Here is a 20564-nt window from a genome sequence, read left to right as displayed (position 1 = left end):
GACTTGCATATCTGTAGTCTCTGGAGTACAAGGCAACGCAGGCTACGCTGCTTCACTGAGCCTCTGTACATGGGGCACACGCTCAACCAGGTGAGATACCCAGGCAGCCTGGACTTATAAACGATGACATTCAAGATGGGTGTAATGTAATATTACTAAACCTAGTACTAGTGATTAAGTTACAAAATATACTTTGTACAACCTCTGTTGTCTGAATGCTGTGAAACACCACAGTTCTGCTACTCACGTGACCATACCCGACACACACTACTTCCTAATCACACTGACATACTGAGTCATTAACCCTGGTCCCTGGTCATCTTCTAAGGAGTGTGCTTAATACATCTATATGGTAGCGTAATTCAGAGGGCAGATTCAACGTAGGTTCAACACACAACCATAAATACGGCAGTATCAAGAGCGAGAACGGTAGGCGAGTCAGTGACGTCTGTGCCTGACTAGTGAAGCGAGGAGAGAGACTGCGAGCAGTGTCAGAGTTGGCTTAGTGGCTGTGTGACGGGAAAAGCAAAAGGAAAAAGATATAGCTTAATTAGCTTAATAATTTATGTATGCGAAAAAAAAGAAGAAACATAATAGTCACACACATGGCACCGCAAAATAGTCGTGGAAGAGGATGGCTGCATACATAACATTTGACTTTGACTCCTACGGCCGGCATCCTATTTGAAAGTAACGGTGTTGACCATCCAAAGATTTCAAATTCAAATAGTCTTTCCCTAACCACGACCGAGTCATTTGAGTTGCCCTGAAGGCAACACCCCGGTGAATTGAAGAGTTTGCATAGCATCAATTTTAGAGGTTGTGCATGTTATATGTCAACCAGCAACAAATGAGCCGGATTTAGTGATGTGCTGCTCCTTGGCGGGAAGCCTACATTGCTGAAGTAACCAGAGAATAGGACACATTTCCAACATGGTGAGAAAATTTAGAATTTATTTTAGGGATCAACCGAAATGGATTTTTTAGTGCTGATGCCGATACCGATTTTTATTTCATCAGCCTTCAGCCTCAGCTTTCAAATGACCGATACTGGCTGTCGATTTTCTTGAGCCGATACTACTTTTGCTCCCCCAATTTAAATAATACAAATTTGAACCCTGCCACACTGGCTTTGTTTTTGGAATCTGCTCGGCCCTTTCTTTAAAAATAACAAACAAAAACACAGATCAGTGTCACTTCTGTAATCATCTTACATCCATATCACCCAAATGATGTGTGCAATGTGGATCATATGGATGGGTGCACTGCATATGGTTAACTGTGCTATGGTAAAAGGCTTTCATCAACTTCCGCAACACAGCCTTGATGATGCATTACTCTGACATATTGTAAGACAGATAAAATCAGGTCATCACAAAATGTCCTTTGCTAACGCACTTAAATAATTAAAAAAACAATAAACCTGAAAAGTAGCCACTGAAATAAAGTTCTTGATTTGTAATTTGAGACTGCCATGGTGCTATTGGTGGAGGGGCCCGTCTGGAAATATTGCCGGAGAAAACTATCGGCAAACGCAGCAGCCGCGTAAAAATGCAAATATCGGCCGGCGATTAAATCGTTCTATCACTAATTTAACTGCAGGATCAGTTTTGATTTACATTTGTTTGGTGAGTTGAGTTTTAGAGAAGACACTTCTTTTAACTTAGGCATACATTGTAGACTTCATATTTTCACTAGCCCAAAGTATGAGACCAACATTTGTGAATCATAAAATGTATTATCTAATTAAAATTACAAAATGTATGTATTGTAAAATTGATCAGCACGGAGGGCCCTTGAATAAACTCAGGTGTTTACACCCTGACAAGAATACGATTCTGACTGAAGGTTTAACACATTTTGGTGGCAGTAGTTGCCCATTAGAAGATTTTCAGGAAGCAAGACACAACGCATTGACATTTCCAATACAATGGCTCCTTTTCTTGTATAAACTGTAAAAATGAGTTTCTGAACAAGGTAATGTGTCCATGACACGGACATATGTGGCACTAAGCCCTTTTTATTAATGATATATGTGGAAGGATTAAGTGCACGCTGACAGTCTTCACTGCCATAAGCAAGGTAAAGCTGTCTGATGAAGCACACAACATGGTACAATTATCTTCCCTTCATCTCACTGACACACACACACACAGACACACACACACTTACACTTACTTAACGTCTGTTTTAGTTATATAGCCCAAAATCACAAATCACACATTAGCTTCTGGGGGCTTTTATAAGTTGACATTCACATGGTAGGGTAGATGGATAGCAACACTCGACCTCACTCTCCACTGACAGGATGTGTGTTTGTGTGTGTGCGTTATAGGGGGGGGGGGGTTGTCTGAGAGATAAAGAAAGTGAGGGAACAACTGTGTGATTGATAAGTCTTGTTGTAAATACAAAATAGATCAGATAGTGCTGTTTAACACTACTGTAATCCAGACGTGAAGAAAAATCACCTTGATAAATGCTAAAAATCTCAATGGTTTTATTCATTATAAATTCACATTATATAACATTTCATATTTGTGACATTGACATTCTGTGCCACAAGAGCAAAAAAGGTGGTATTGATTATCTATTCCTCACTAGAGCTTTGCATTTTCAGCTTTTTTTGTAAATCTGTACATTTTTGTTTACTTTCAACATAATAAATTGATTTTAAAAAATTCCACCTTTTGAAGCTGAAATTAAGTCTCCTATTAGAATCAGAATCAACAAGGTATGGTGCACGGCAAGGCAATGGAATGCTGCGCAGTACAATTAGAATTAAAACATACAAAATACTGCTAGAATCAGCTGCATACTGTCATTGCAGAGCCCCAGTCAACATTACAACAACAAATGTGCACTTAAGCCCGGTTCAGACCAAAAATTCACGACAAGACGAGTTGGAACTTGAGACTGGTTGTAATGCGCCGGTGTGCAACGGTCTAAAAGCTGCCAGTTTACACCAATGCGACGAGATGAGGAGGTGTATCATCTCCATAGCAACAATTCCGACAACAATTTACAATTCTGAATGGGCATAGTGATAGTGACATACTTGCAACAGTCGCATTTCTAGTGGTGATGAAACAGTGAACATAACGTTAGATTTCTTTGATTCACTACTTTGTTGTAACGCCGCTGCCTTTCATCATTAACTAAGGCTCGCTCTACCATTGCTTGGGGGCACCCGTTGGGTATCATGAACCGGACTTTTTACATAGATAAACTTATTTTTATTAATTTTTTACCTTTTTTTTTATTACATAGCCTTGAAAAAAAACAACCACATCTCAAGGACACTGTGGAGCTATTTGTACAAGTGGCTATGTATGCAGCAAAGAAACATACAACCCACATGTCTATGTGCTTATGAGTGTGCAAAAAGGTCATTGCCACCTTGCATTGAAAGTGTGGCTCTATTGCCGGCTGACTGGTTATATTAGCAATCTCTGCCCACACACATGTGCATACACACACACGCAGTATGCGCATATCGGTTGTGTGTGCCTCTTGCTGGCTGGTTGGTTACATTAAAGCAGGCTCATTGGTGCTCAGCCAGGCTCAAACACTAGTGTGTACATACTGTACTGTGTGTGTCTGAAGTCCCACCATGCTCCAGCCCAGCGACTCAGTTGCAAAAGTATAGATGGGAAGTAATGAACAGTGTGGACCGGCATGAGCAATCCATTTCATGTGCAAATGCATGTAGCAGAGAACACTTCAGCACATCTTCAACGTTATCACCCTAACCTCTGCAGTCGCTCTTAGCTTTCATCCTTTGTCCGTCTCTCCTCCTGTTGACATCCGCCACACTATGGTGTCCCTTCTAACCTTGACTGTAGTGCTCATTTTAATAAGAATAAGTCTTCCTGTTAACTGTGAAGACATCAACATTATTTCATATTTAGGTGAGTAAATAAATAAAAAATATGTGAAATAAATAATACATTGTGTAAAATACACTGTATATCTTAACCAACAATTTGTGAAACAATTGAAGAAATTATTAATGCTGTATTTATTCTGAAATGTTTCCTCATTCATTTTCATAATTGCTGACATTTTTTGAATATCATTTTATTATTTTATTATAGGCAATCCCACTGCTGCTTGCGTGTGTATATATGAAAATGTGTGAAGGAAAAATTGGAAAAGAATAAAACTATTAATGCCGTCCATTTACCAGTAACGTATGTAATAGCTGGGGCAGTAGTCGGTGTGACAATGTAAATATACATCACTCGCCCACCGTCGTTTTGCTTCTTTTATAAAAAAATTAAATGTGAAAGTCTGCTCCGCTCTGTCCAGCGGCAGCATTGCAGAGCAGGAGTCAGATTTCACTCATCGCCTGATGAGACCGACACGATGATGGCAGAGGATTTGGTGTCAAAATAAAAAAGCAAAAGTGTAATATCAGATGATTTATATTATATTATATATAACATATTTATATAGTTTAGAATAGATTATCAATCTGCTTTCTTGCCAGATTCACTTGTGACTTGTGGATGAATTCAACCAGGCACCAGAGTGGACCGTGGAGCTCCACACCGGTCTGAACTGGTTAACATAATATGTATATAAATGCGCTGCATTTATATGGACCTTTTCTAGTCTTAGAGGAATTCCTTGGCGGCAGAGGTTGATAAACTCATTAGATTAAAATTCACATACCGATGGAACAGCAAACAGAAACAATTTGAGGTCCAGAATGAACTACAGTCCTGTCTCAACCCAGATGGGCAGCCAGCAAAAGCTCACCCGGAGAGCCGGAGCCAGAGAGGAGTAGCTGTGCATTCGTAACACCGGCCTTTTCCTATTGTGATGACATTGTTATTATTCCTACATTGTAACCTAATCTATGTTTAAGATCAGGAAAACCTCATCATAGGTAACAAACGCATACGTCTACCTTAATTATCAACTGATTTATTGGCCCATCCGGCGAGCAAACCCATGATGGTGACAAACAGGTGCATGATGGGTCTAGCTTAAATGTTCATGGTTGGTTCTCCAGGAAAGACTTTTCATTTAACTTCATTTACCTACGTTCAGTAATGTGCGTGAGTCTGTTTTGACAGTCGGTGTCACAGCTGTGACTGCCGAGCGCTCATTCACCTCAACGTGTTTTTACTTTGTGGATCACAACGGGACAAGAGAGGTTGAGTAGACTGGTGAGTGCTACAACAATCTCATTAAGGGTTGCACCTCATTGTTCAAAGCAGGATGTCAACAACCCTGAGTGGCCTAGCAACGTGTGTGTGTGTCTGTGTGTGTGTGTGTGTGTGTGTGTGTGTGTGTGTGTGTGTCTGTGTGTGTCTGTGTTTGTGTCTGTGTGTGTAGTGCCGAGGGAAAATTGTGCAGGCAATCTTTTTGCTTTAATGTGTGTGTTTGTGAAATGTAACTGCAGTGGAGTTTGTATTGTCTATAGATGTTCAGTATGTCTTGGTGATGTTTTTTCACCTGTTAAAGTGGCAGTTTATGTAATGTAATGTAAAATTGGTGTTGGAACATGAATGACTCTCCCTTGTGGGAGTTCAAGATGGCAGGTGAGGCAGGTTGATTAGTCTGACCGCAGCAGTGGGCTCAAGTTGACCTGTATTAAGAAAGTTGGTGGGCACAGCAAAGGTTAGAGCCCCCAGTGGCAGAAGACAGAGGGAAGCTGAAGCGTGGCAGAAGGTGACAGTGAGGGCTGTTCTGGCATGTGTGAGGTTACACTAGACACTTTTTGTTTGCAAAGTTACTGTTATGCGAGTAAAGCAGATTAGCACTGGCAGCTCAGTGTAGCTAGTAGTTGGCAGTGGATGAATAGATAATAAACTAGTGAGGTACTATAGCTTGATTTGGATGCTGCTCACTTCTGCATTTTGGGATGTGAGATCCAGCATTACAGTGTGAAAGGTCAATTGATTAGTTAAAACTGTTTCTAGACTTATTTCTTTCAAGTTAATAGGGCTCGCCAGTATCTAATTTGTATCCTATTTAATTCCCTATTAAAAGGGAAGGGGATTATATATATGGCTGTGTGATTTTCTTCTATGTAATAATATAAATATATATATACACTGTTGTATCAATGCCCAAAGTTTTCTGGTAATTCAATAAATACATAGTAGAGATGTGATGAGATTAAACATGACAACATTTCTCGTTGAGGTAAAAAGTGCCTCGTGATATCAGTACATAAGTGCCGAGCAGCAGACACAGACCACCTCACACATTTAGATCATTTAGAGGGATTATTGTCCTGTAGGGCAATGACAACTTCCAAGCCGTAGGTGGGCATCTTTTAGTGAACCTGTATTTCTCAGACAATTCACAACAAATGTAGAGGAATGACACATTTTGTTTATTAACAATTAAAGACAATGAATACTGAAAAATGATTTTGTGAAGACATTTATATGACCACATCATTGTGATGCTTTATACATCTATGTTGTATCCGTATTTAAATCACGATTCCATTGTTGCAGGATTGCTCCAAGTATTTTGTTTGCTATTGTTGAAAGATTTAAGTGGCAGAAGTGGCGTTACACCAGAAACTATTAATATGACTTCTATTTTCTCAGTCTAAGACATTATTCAACTCTCCTCCCACCTGTGCAGCATGCTGTGTGCTGGGCACCAAAATACCACACAGCAAAGCCAATTTCACGGTCAGGAACCTACCAGCAAAGGAGTGCTCCTTGCACTGGTCCATCACAAAAATAGGGCCCTCTGTCGGTAAGGACAGATATTATAGCTTTGTAATTGTCTGAACGGAATCTGGATATAGTGCAATTTAAAGCAGCTTAAATAAATATACAAATGTAGATATGGTAGACTGCAAAACTAAAGTACTAAACTCTGTAGTGCCCTGTAATAGAAGGCTCCCTGAAAGACATAGAGTGCTGGCAGAAATAGATAATATTTAGACATTTTGACATCATTCTGTAGAGGGTGGAATTGTTGCATTGACATATCATGGCATTTACCTATTTTTTGGAACAATCCCTATAATTTAGATGGTTGAGCTTCAGAAGTATGTGATTTGGACAAAAGAGAGGCAGAGATCAACTGGCTCTAGCTAAATGTAACCTGGGTTTAATGTAGGCCATTTCCCTACTCATCACAGAGTAATGGTGCAAATCAGTTTGGGTCCATGTCAGTGTGTATGCCCTGGACGTTAAGATGGCTCAGTGGTTAGCAGGACTGGAATTGATCCCCAGATTCATGCTCTTAAGTGGTTAGGATGGGCACATGCAGAGGACACATTTTCCAGGAGGGATTAATGGAGTAGGAATTCTCTGAACTTTGCATTTGTGGCATGTTTTTGTAAATGTTGCTGTTAACAACCCTTTCATTGACAAATATTTGTGGATACCTAAACTACTTCCCTGGGCTTTGCACAAACGACTGTTGTGTCTAGTGCTGATCAATAAATCGTTGATTTTCACTGTCAACGCTATAATAACATGAACGATAAACGCATCACAGAAGACTGCCTGAAACCCGATGAATAATAACTCTTCATTTAGGGGTGATACCGAAACCTGGTATTAAACTGGCCCAATGCTGAAGACTCTACTATGCTTGTCTGTTTCAAGCTGAGTAGTTAGCTCTGCTTATAGCAAAGTGTTTCCAACCTGTCTTTATATTTGGCAAATTCTTGTAAACTTAGCTGCTTTCTGACACAAACCAGCTCAGGCTCCATGGCTAATTATTATGCACGCCAATGATGTCATTGGCCTTGAGCAGAGAGGGGAGGACAGAGGACGGGATGGACTGATTCTGACTGATGTCTCTGCTCCTAATTCTTTCTAAACTTCACTCAGTATTTTGATGTCAGGGATATGATTTAATTGACATTTTAGATTGTTTGCAGTGACATATAAATAAGTTTAGTCTGTGACTGTATTTAAAATATTTTATTCTAATCCGGTCCTGAATTTGTAGACAGCCAGGCTGACATGTGAAATGTATACTTGATATGTAAACTTCAACATTTATTTAAATTTATTGAGTAACAAGCTCCAGGCCGTCCCTGTCCTTGCAGTAAAATTCCAACAGGAAAAAGGACAAAATCACACGCACTGTACCATTGATAACAGCTGGCTTCTGAAACCAAGAACCCAGCACAAGCCGAGGAAGTTGATGATATTAAGAAGTCACTTGATATACTGACGGAGGAGGTTTCCGCTGTCAGGCAACAGCAGAAGGCCATCATGAGCTTGGTGGAAGAACATTATAGAAAACTGATCAAGTATTGTACCCCAGAAGCAGAAAATAAATAAATAAATAACAAATAAATGAACTAATATTATAAGGATAGTTCATTTATTTCTATTCTAAGATGAGGAAGAAAGAATACTATAATACCATTTTAGATGATAATAACATGAACATTTTTAGAATATTTTAAATAGTATCATTAGTTCCACTATGATGGAACTCTAAAAAGTATGTGCATCATGATCAGTGGGGTGAGTTTGTGGAATGGGTTAAACCAGGTGCTTAAACATTGTACAAACATAACAAAGTTTCAAAAGTTATATAAAAACCCTTTGTTGATTGTAGGGAATATTGACTTACTTAAAACATAAATAAATAAATAAAATGGTTTGGTACGTGTAAAACTAGAGAGGTACTGTATTGTTATTGCAATTATATTTATATACTGAAACACATTACAAAAACTTTGAACCACACTCCTGCTCTCTCTCTGTCAGATTAGACTCAGCCAAAAGGCCGGAGTCTGGCACAACCACCTCCTATCGCGCCAAAACTAGGTTTCTGTTAACCCTTTCCATGACTGGGTTACAGGTGCATAGCATCGGTGATAGAAGCACAGATTTTGTTTTTAAATATTTTTTTATTATTATGATTTTGAGGGGTTGCTGAGATGGAATTAAGGGGGGCTTGCGACCATACACCGGTTACGGCTGTGCACTGATTGATTTTTGCTAGCAATACATACATACATATATATGTGTGCATATCTATCTATACAAATATTAATGATCTAGTTAAAAACCATTTGTTGTTTCAGCTCCTTGGTACAAGAGCTTCTAAAGATGAAGTGATGCTATGACTGTGTCAGTGTATAATTGAAAGGATGAATCATTCTGTGGTGCTTACTCACCACTGACATCTCACCTCTGGTGTAAATTCTGGGTCTCTCCTGCTCATTTTCTGCTTTTTCTAAAGGTCTGAGGTGTGCCATACCACCATTTACTACAATACCGGTATAAATTTGAATATGATAATCCCACTGTTGTGACTATGGAAATGTAGGGAGGTTTGTTTGTTGTGTGAAAGAAAATTGGACTAACCATAGGGATATGTTCTGGTAGAAATGTGATTAGAGTTAAAAAGTTACTTAACAGTAAATGTATGTGCTGATCATAAAAGAAGGAGGGAAAGTGAGTGAAACGTAAAAAAAATAAATAATAATAATCTCTTTGAAATGTTCCATTAAAAGAAGCCTCTCTCCCTGTTTTTACGTGTCTGTATTCACAACATAAGATGAAACACATAGGTTCGGTAAAGTGTTGAATGATCTGCATGACCCACCTGATGATCTGCATGTTGGTGGGTAACTAGTTACATGTCACAGCTATACATAATAAAGAAAAAAATGTGTGATTAAATTACAGTTACTAAACAAAATGTTTCCCAGTTTTCCCTGCTGATATACAGGCGTTTATATCAGCTGGTTCAGGGGGGCTGCCTGGAGGTCTGAGACCCAGGGTCTCTTGGCAGTTATCATTGGTATTATCATTAGCACGCTCCTTTTGTGAAATAATTAGGGCACTGTTTGACGCACCCTTTTATTTTTGAGTAATCTAATAGTAAACATTTTCTTAATCGGCTCATTTAGTTTATTGTATTATTCTATTCTATTACATTTTGATTCTTTTGATTTACTGAATATGATTGCGCAGAGAACATTTAACAAGGTAATCTGTAACCTATTACATCAAAAGTAACCTTCCCAACACTGGCCAACACATGGGTCCATGTACTGGGAATGATGCAGGATGACTCAAAATGGTCCAATCCATGAGGGACCGGTCAGCATGCTTAACCTTGTTTTTCCTTTGTTGGATTAAATGATCTGGAATTTTTTTTTTAATAATATTTGAGTTATACTGTGTGTATATATATATATATATATATATATATATATATATATATATATATATATATATATATATATATATATATATATATATATATATATAGTATGTATATATATATGTCTTCTCTACTGCTGGTGAATGATGAATACTATCAGTTACAGAAAGGTCAGCCTCCCAGAACATGTCTGTCCATTAAAACAGACAGTACATCATTAGTCCTGTACAGCTGACTTGTTCTGTATATTTTTGTGTCTTGGTTATCTTAATGTCTCTCTCTCTCTCTGTCTTTTGTTATGATGATTTGTAATGTGCTTCAGCCGTGGTACAAAGAGCAAAAATGTGTACAAAAATATACAGTATTCATTGTTAGCACAAACAAAATGTGTGGAGCTTGCGAATAGACATCGGAAACTGCAATGTATAGGGGTGCAAGGCAGTAACACAAAGGAACAAACAACAACAAAAACAACACCTGTATATGTTCATCAATACATTACTTCCACCAATAGGCCAAGATTGTCAATAATAAGTAAACAAGTAACAGTAGAGTATGAGTGAAAACAGTCAAACGTAAACATCAGGTATGGACAGTAGATATAAGGATTACATGCATCTTTAATAACAGAGGCAGTTTATCTTAAAGTGAGCAGGCAAGGTATGTTTAAACACACCAAATAAAGAAATTGATCTTATTTCTACAGATAGATTATTCCAATCTGCTAGAGCCATAAACTTAAAGGAGAATTCCGGTCAATTTCAACATGTAGCTCTTTTTTTTTTTAATGTGTAGTGCTGTCAGTAACAAGTCAAATAAAAAGCAGTCTACACCGAGTTATCCTCCTGCTAGAGTTCGCCCCCAACAGGCTTCAACAGGGCAAGTTCTAAACTGGTTTTTAGCCTCTACACAGGCACTAAATGTCATAACCAGTGCCTAGCCATGTGCAGTTATTCCTTCCAAGTGAACCCAGCAAATTTGACTGCAGTAGGCATAAAGACAGAAAGGCATAAATGTTGTGACAATCAACTTCACCAGAAAACAGGAAATAAACAGAGGTATGTGCAGTAGCTGAATTAACACAACTTGTATGCATTTCTGTCAATAAAAATAGCAATAAAGTTATGAGAAATTGATTCATAAAAATCAGATTTACTTCCCTGTAGGACTACACAATGTTTTTTATTATGCAAGTATGAATTCTTCTTCTTCTTCTTCTTCTTCTTCTTCTTCTTATTATTATTATTATTTTTATTAATAATGATAACAATAATAATACATTTATTGTTATAGCACTTGTCTAAACCCTGAGACCCTGAAGTGGATGCTGTGGCAGTTTGTGTCAGAGTGCTGAGCTGACTGGGACCAGTGGCTTCCTTACCTTTTGTTTGCATACAGAGGGTCCCGCAGGCATCCACAGGGTTCTCTCCTTTCAAACTCTTTTTTGGACGGGAGTTGAGAGGCCCACTTGACATCCTTCGAGAGAGTTGGGAGGGGGACGCTCCTCATCAACCAACTAACTTCGTGAGCTTAGTCCTGAAGATGCGGGAGAAGCTGGACCAGCTGAGCTCCAAGGCTCACCAACACCTGGCCCAGTCTTAGACGAGGCAAAAGACGTGTTTTGACTGGACAGCACTCAGGCGTTCCTTTGTGTCCGGACAGGACGTGCTGCTGCTGTTGCCGTCATCAGAAAGCAGTCTGCTGGCAAAGTTGCGGGGCCCCATAAAGGTGCTTCGCGAGGTCAGAGAGGTCACCTATGAAATTGCAATGCCGGGCAGATATCGCTCAAAGCAAATCTTCCACGTGAACCTCCTAAAACAGTAGAATGACCAACCGTCTTCTATCAAAGACCAGGTGTTGGCACAGACCGTGGAAGAGGAAGAGGAACCGCTGGAGCAGTTCTTTTCTACTGCAGGCGGCACGTCGACTTACCCCTCCCTTGACCACTTAACGACTGAACAGCAAAAGGATCTGCTGTATATCATCCCAAGAGGCCTGTTTCAAGATCAGCCAGGGCGGACTGACATCATGGTAACCAAAATCTGGCTGACTTCTCTGGGTTATGCTGGAGATGGGGTTGATTGAGAGATCACGCAGCAAGTGGTGCAACCCGGTGGTCCTGATGCTAAAGAAGGAAGGTGGGCTCTGCTTCTGCGTGAACTTCTCAAAGTTGAATTCCACATCGGATTTTGATCAATATCCCATGCCACGTGTGAACAAATTGGTGGAATGCCTGGGGAAGGCAGAGTTCCTCAGCACCTTGGATTTGTGTAAGGGGTACTGGCAGGTGCCGCTTTCCTCCCTGCTGGCCATCTGGGCGATCAACAATATCGAAACTTTACTTAAATCAATAAAGTTGGCACTTGTGTTTTGTGCAGCAGATAATGGTGAACTTACATCAATGGTGAATATAAGTAGGGCAGTAGTTGTGGAGTGATTGGAAGCCGGATTGAAATTGAGATAGGATATTATTGATTGTAAGATATTGTAAAAGTTGATAATAAATACATTTTTCAAAGACTTTAGCAATAGAGTATTTAATGGATATAGGTCTATAATTGTTTGGGTCAAGTGCATCTCTAGTTTTATGAAGTGGAATGATGGGTGCACATTTCCAGATAGCTGGTAACTCACATGTAGGTAAAGACATGTTGAAAAAATAAGAATATGGGCAACAAGTTTAATAAACCTGTTTTCTATTCTAAAACAGTTAACATTTAGATAATTAATGGCATTCTGAACTTTAGTTTGTGAAATTTAACTAAAAGAAAAAGAACTGCAGCAGGTTGAAGTATTACCAAAGGAACTTGTACTCAGCTAAGAGTAACTTATTTGATTAATACAGTGTTTATCTGCTGTATTAATATTGCTTTTTATTTATTTTTTTTCAAAATTGCTTAGGATTCTTAAAATCCCTAGTAAGACATTGTAGAAGTTTGATTTAGCGTTACGAGTTTTTGTCCTGCTCAAATTTCTCAATTTCCTGTATATTTCCCAATCAGCCCTTGTCTGACAGAATGTTGACCCTACTTTTCTGCCCCTAAGCAGACTAATTAGTTCTGGGCTGATCCAAGGAAGAAGTTTACCCTTCACCTTTGTTATTCTCCAGAGAGCATATTTGTCCACAATATCAATAAACTCTGAATGCAGAAAGTCCCAAGCATCTTGTACTTCTGGTATTAATTGATATCTGTCCCAATTAATAGCAATCAAATCATTAATAAATACATTCAGATTGAATTTCCTATGTTTTCTAATTTTGATAAGTCTTGGTGTTCCATATGCAGTTGATCAATAACTAAAGCAGTAAGACATAACGCCAGACCTTATGGTTCTGTTGGGTTGTTCAACAAGTGTTCAGTCATGCAAAGATTGGGTTCTAGGGGTGATTCGAGTAGGCTCAGATCTATATAAAATATAGATTGTAAGGTTTATTTTGTTATCTGTTTCTGACAATGTAATTATGTTAGGTTTATGGAAAACAATCGATATACAAATTAAGTAAGTTTTTGACAAAAGGCTCCTAATATTTAAGTGAATGAAACAAAACACAAAACAGCCACACCCTTCAAGAACAACCCATAAGCCACAGACACCATATTCCGGAACATTTCCGTAAGTAAAAAATATGATGGTAAAGTCCATTGAACTCAAGATTCAGTCTGCATTAATAAGAAAAAAATAAATAAAAAAATAAATAAAGTTGTGTACTTTATATGCAGCATTTCAACAGCTAGGGGGAAGTAGTAGTACCATTGTCTGTAACATACCAAAGCAGAAGAAGAAGTGACACATCTTTGCTGATGTTTTTATACTGATCTTGCTATTGTATTTCTTTGTTTCTACCTTGTAAAGTGCCTTTGAGTACCATTTTTAAAGCGCTATTTAAAATAAATGTATTACTATTTATTCCCAGGGCTTCAGAACCCATTTACAAACTGGTCTTGTATTATTTGGGTTTACGATTAGTTTATGTCTAACCGTCAGAATACAAATTTGGCACAGGTCAGAATCCAGGTTTTCCTTACAACAGAACTGTGATTGAGAAAGTCTGGTTGTTAAATGTTGCTGAGATTTCTCTGCTGCGATTTTTTTATTTAGTAACAACCTTTGTTTCATTTTCTTGCTTGCTCACGCTCTCTTTATCTCTTTTTGATATGATAAAATTAAAAAAATTTCAGATGGAATGAAGTGAGAAATAATGTATTGCTAATTAATAATCACTCGTGGGCAGATGCAGCTTTAATCCTTCTCTTGTTATTTTATATACACACAGGCCAAAAATACACACACATTGATTTGTGGAGAGATGTGAAAGAGAGTGCGGTGCCTAGGTTGGTGCCCAAAAAGTTAGGGGTTTGGTTCCAGAACCGGCACCTCTCAGGCTACCCATCCACACTGCGTCCTTGGGCTGAGGGGACTGGCTTGGGCACCGGCATGTTCAAGTCCAGCTACTGCTGCCCCTAAAAGGGCAAATGATTCCTGCTTCTCCTTGGGTGCTCAGTGACTGAACTTGCAGATAATTTCAACGGAAAAATTACAAATGTTATTGATGCCATTGCTCCCACTAAGGTGAAAGTTGTCTCTGGTAAGAAAAGATCTCCATGACGAAATGTCCTGCCGGTGAGAACAGAAAAAAGAGAGTGTCGAAAAGCTGAACAAAGGTGGCGAAAAAACGAATCTCCTGGTCCATTATAACACCAATAAAGAGGAAGCTTTGCATTTATAATTTGGAACTGAGGAATGCAAAGAGGTCCTTCTTCTCTAATATTATCGCCAGAAACAATAATAATTCACGTGCTTTGTTTATTACTGATGATAGGTTAAGAAATCCTCCAGTACCAGTAGCGTCTGAACTTTTATCCACCGAGGCCTGCAATGACTTTGCCTTCTTCTTCAAACACAAAATTCAGAAGATTAGACAAACGGTCAGTGCCTCCATATCAGGTTCAGGATATGTGTTGTAACAATGTTCAGGCTAAACTAATTCCAATATGACAGAATTTCATACGATTAACCGTAAAAACCTGGAGGACATTATACAACCTCTGAAAACCTCCTGTTTTTGCCTTGATATTCTACCAATGTGTGTTTTCAAAAATGTTTTGAATTTTATAGCTTCTGATCTTCTACAGATTGTGAACACGTCTCTTCTTTCAGGTGTCTTTCCACAGGCCCTGAAAAGCGCAGTAATCAAGCCACTCTTAAAAAAACAAAGAATCTAGACACATCACTGAGCAACTATAGGCCGATATCAAACCTTCCGTTTTTAAGTAAAATCATTGAAAAAAACGTTTTTTCAACAACTCGACCATTTTTTCCCTAAACAACGGTTTTGATACCTTTCAGTCAGGTTTCTGACACCACAGCACTGAGACGGCTCTTGTCAAAGTCTTTAATGACATCCGCCTTAACACAATCCACCTTAACACAGATAGTTGCAAAACTACAGTTTTAGTATTGCTTGATCTCAGTGCTGCATTTGACGGTCAACCATGACATATTACTAGACCGATTGGAAAACTGGGTTGGCCTTTCTGGCTCAGTACTAAACTGGTTTGAATCCTACTTAAACAATAGGGACTACTTTGTGTCAAAAGGTAATCATGCATCTGAGCATACAAATATGACGTGCTGGGTTCCCCAAGGCTCCATTCTGGGACCTCTTTGGTTTAACATCTACATTCTTCCACTGGCTCAGATTTTGGAAAACAACAAAATAAGTTACCATAATTATGCAGACGACACACAAATTTACATTTGTAAATTGTAAACTGCCTCTAACAAGTTAACGGCTGGATGTGCCAGAACTTTCTGAAATTAAATGAATTAAACTAATGTGGTTGTTTTTGGAGCAAAAAAAGGAACGATTAAAAGTATGGCATCAGCTTCAAAAGACAATGTTAAAAACAGACAAAGGCAGAAATCTTGGTGTAGTCATGGACTCTGACCTAAATTGAACAGCCACATTAAGACAATTGCAAAGTCAGCCTATTATCACCTTAAGAATACATCAAGGGTTAAAGGACTTTTGTGTCAACAGGATTTGGAAAAACTTGTACCATGCTTTCATTTTCAGTAGACTAGACTACTGTAACGGGGATTTTACAAGTCTCCCTAAAAAATCTATCAGACAGCTGCAGCTGATTCAGAACGTTGCTGATCGAGTCCTCACTAAGACCAGGAGACTGGATCACATCACTCCAGTTCTGTAGTCTTTACACTGGCTTCCTGTGACTCAAATAATTGATTTTAAAGTACTTTTGATGGTTCACAAATCACTAAATGGTTTCTGATCTGCTACTACACCAAGACCCCCCAGACCTCTCACGTCATCTGGGACAGGTCTGCTTTCTGTCCCCAGAGTCACAACTAAACAGGGGGAGCAGCGTTCAGTTTCTATTAGGGATGAGTACTCGGCTGAAACGAGTATCCGGTACGGATAAAGCACTTTTTCCGAGTACAATTATAATACGAGTAATGCGAGTCAATATCTGTGCTCGGATTGAATACAAGTCCTCATTTTGGTGGCGGACTCTGTCTGTGTTCTGTGATAGGCTAGTCACAGCGCCCGTCACAGCGCCCCTGTCCTACACTATTCTGTGATAGGCTATTCCCAGCACACCTCCCCTACACTATTCAGTGATAGGCTAGTCCCAGCGCCGCTCCCTACACGCACACAGATTCCTCGTGTTGCTGTGTGCTGCTCTGCTCATTCTCAGACAGAACACGGAGAGGGGAAGAGCTCTCCCTCTCCCTCAGTCACTCCGCGGGTCTTTTCCGTTAACATTTAGGGTTTCTTCAGCTTCAGGTTTGTTTTTTAATTCGGTTCGAACTAGTACTTACTTAGTAACCGTTAGATTTCTGGTAATCATGGTTCAGTCTGCTTGCGATGCGTCTCTGCCTGTCAGTTTTTTGTGGTTTTTTTAAACCGCCTGCTGGCTCTAACCAGTTTTTTTGAGTGTCTGAAACTTTTTCACTCTATTTTATAAAAAATAGATAAAAGGGAGTTATGGTATAAATAAATAATATTAAAAATTAAGATTCACACACAAACACACAAACACATTCCAACCCCCCCTCTCACATGATCAGTGATACAGAAAAATGAGCGATGCAGAGAGTACTTCAGCTGACACTGTACCACCAGTCAGTTTGCAGAGTGAGTGTCAAATCAGTGACCATGAAAACAGTGGCAGTATATATATAACGCACACAAACACACACACACACACACACAAATAAAAAAATTAAAAAATGATCACACTGATCATAAAATAATTAAGTTAAAAAAAGAAAGTTATATTGAGTGTGTTAACTCTTGTTCATTACATTTTACTTCAAAATTGCAACAGGATGTGTTGTGTTCATTGTTTGCAAAACTCGTATATAGTTTGTTTGTTAACATGACAACACCATTGATATGAAGCTCAATGCTGAGGCTGTCATGTAAATAGTTTTCTAATCAGCAATAAATATAAAGATTTCTGATCAACCCATATCAATTTCATGCTTAAAATAACATACCTGTTAAAGCCCCCCCCACTTCCCAGTCCGAGTACCGATACGGATACAGATAATTCATGTGGTAAACAGATACAGATACAGATACAGATAATGCTGTACTCGCTCATCCCTTGTTTCTATGCTCCACACATCTGGAACAAACTCCCAGAAAACTGCAGAGCCGCTGCTACTCTCAGTTCTTTTAAATCAAGGCTGAAGACCTTTCTTTTTAATGTTGCCTTTCTTTAAATGGCTGTTCATTTCTTTAATGTTTAATTTAGTATACTGCACTGTAACCTTTATTCTTGTGTTTTATCTGTTTTTATTTTGTACTGCTTATTTTTGTGTTTTATCTGTTTTTATTTTTTAAATGCTTATTCTTGTGTTTAATCTGTTTTTAATTTTTAACAGTTTAACTGTTTTGTGTAAAACAGTTTGAAGTGCCCTGTTGCTAAAACAAATAAAGCTGCTTTGCCCATTGTACGGGCTGAAATATGTGCCAACAGAAACTGAATTTGAATAATTTATATTTGAAATTGTGTTGTTTAATTTGTATCATCGCATTGAAAAACTGAATCTTAATAGTACAGTTTGAAATTGAATTTATTTGTTCGGAACTGAAGTCCAATAAAATATGATCATGAATCAAAATTCACCTCTCTATTCACATTTAGTTCTCACAATTCCAATTCAGTACACAAAACTCAGTTTAAAGTTACTGGGACAGACATCCTGGTACTTGAAGGATGAAGGAAGACCAATCGAGCGCAGGATGTGTATGTGTGTATGTCTTTTCGTGCACCCACAATCCTATGTGCGTGGCTTTGCCGGCTTGGCGGACGTAAGCGGAGTGAAGCAGAATTAGCACGCCATTGCTAACGGCTCAAAAATCATTTAAATGTAAGTATCTTTAGTGTTTGCTGTACATTTGTTATCACTGTTAATGTTTGCATTAATGTAAAGCTAAACACTTTAATGCTGGTACAAATTGCTATTAATATTAAGGTAGATACATCACAAGCTAACTTATTGCTAACTGAACCTATCATTTAACATTAGGCTGTCAGCTGGGTTGCTGTTATTTGTTTGTAAAGTTTAATGTCTGGTGGCATTTTCATCTCTTTTTATATGCCGTTACTGTATATGCGTAACATTAGCATAGATTTAGAAATGTGTGGGTTTATCAGCTGTAGCTGAGGATGGGAAGGAAATATGCACCTTGTTTACTTTACTAGCAACGTTAAATGAAAGCTAAAATGTATGAGTAGATTCTTATGTAAAAAGTATAACGTAATGTCGTAGCATTCATAACGTTAATTATTGTTTTCTTGTGTTTGCAATCTTTTAACAGGGACTAAGGAACAAACGGAGGTGGTCACTTACGATGGAAGCCACAGCAGCAAGTCGGCCCTGGTTTGTCAGCATGGATGGGGCATTAGGGCAGTCTGCGGTAGTCTGATTGCCCCGATCCAGTAGGACAAACCAGGGCCAGGCGCTGCACTAGCATCACCAGAAGGGACAGATGAGGGGGGGAGATGGAAAGCAAAAGACAAGAGAGCAATGGGACAGAGGCCAAAGAGAGATGTTGAATATAATGTATGAATATTGGCTGTATTAGAGTTTGGCATTAAACAAATGAATGCATTAAATTAACTGCTTTGTCCTAGTCTTTACATTTTTAGGTGTACATATAATATGAAATGATTTCAATGTCTATTTTTCCATCAATTCATGCGTCTAACTGAATAAATAAGAATCAGATGTTACCTTCGTGTTACAATTAGCTAAACTTATTCAAGTTCAGTCATTTAAATTGATATATAAATTATTTAAACTCAGTTTCTGTTGGCACATATTTCATGGGTGCAAAGCATTAGGTGTTCAGCAAGAATCAGGTTTCTCTTAAGAGCCATGGGAATCTGCACCTGCATTTTTTTGGAAAATAACAGAACTAATAATTACTGCTCTTAAAAGATTAAAATAAATGTACTACAGAAAATACTGTTGGCACTGAGACCCCAGGAGAACTCAATCAAATGTTGTCACTCAGCGTCTGCAGTCCTTCACTACATCTGACTAACCTCTACGTTTAGTAGACTCAAAGCAGTCACTGGCTTGAAATGTAATGCCTTAGATTTTTAAATAAATTCTGCATTTTTAGCCTTGAGAATATTTGTCTCTTACAACCAGCCCAGCTAACCCAGAGTTAGGAATTAAAAGTAATGACCAGTAGGATCCTGGCTTTTTCATTTCTTACCAACATGTTTGCTTCCTTTTTTAGCGCTTTGTACGGCTGTATGGTCCTGATCGACTGAAGCTTCAACACCAGACTCCCCTCTGCATTACACTTGCCAGCACAGGTAATGATGTATGACTGCGCACACACACACACACACACAAACATGGTATGTCTGCTGCAAGGGATGGCAATGAGCAACAGTTGCCAAATAGGCCAGCATGCTTAGATGTGTGTGTGTGTGTATGTGTGTGTTTGTGTTTGTGTGTGTGTGTGTGTCTGTGTGTGTGTGTGTGTGTGTGTGTGCGTGTGCGTGTGCGTGTGCGTGTCCTCAGTCCAGTGGACAGTTTAGCTCTTTAGACCGTATTGGCTCTCTTTTGTTGCACAGGGAGTTTGTTAAACTCCCAGCAAGTAGTGTATGAAGCCATAAACCACCAGCACACAGAGCTGGAGCACATTATTCAATTTTCATTTCATTCATGTTTTACTCTGTCAGCCAGCTCAAAGCTGCAGCTTATCACTACTGTCCTGGACACAAAGCTTGGAAAAGAAAGCAAGAGGAGGATGTCTGTCAAATTTGATAAACTTTTTTTTTTTTTTTGCGGTGCAGACTTGTCAGTATTCTTTCAGAACTTGTGTGGAGGTATAACACATACCTCCACACAAGTTCTATAATGTTACTCTGTTACTGCGGTTGGGTACC

General features: G+C 38.7%; 1 long non-coding RNA gene across 1 annotated transcript; it reads right to left on the bottom strand.

Annotated features, from left to right (window-relative positions):
- Nucleotides 1-1099: 1099 nt before the first annotated feature.
- LOC117961599 lies at nucleotides 1100-20311 on the bottom strand. Its single transcript, XR_004660444.1, has 3 exons — nucleotides 20297-20311; nucleotides 15266-15272; nucleotides 1100-1265 (listed from the first exon to the last, which is right to left on the bottom strand). It is a non-coding gene; the product is annotated as an uncharacterized LOC117961599 (long non-coding RNA).
- Between the last annotated feature and the right edge of the window lie 253 nt (nucleotides 20312-20564).

Source organism: Etheostoma cragini, chromosome 2 (genome assembly GCF_013103735.1).
Source record: "Etheostoma cragini isolate CJK2018 chromosome 2, CSU_Ecrag_1.0, whole genome shotgun sequence".
Lineage (NCBI taxonomy): Eukaryota > Metazoa > Chordata > Actinopteri > Perciformes > Percidae > Etheostoma > Etheostoma cragini.
The sequence above is the reverse complement of the archived record's forward strand: the minus strand, read 5'-3'. Positions and strand labels throughout refer to the sequence as shown.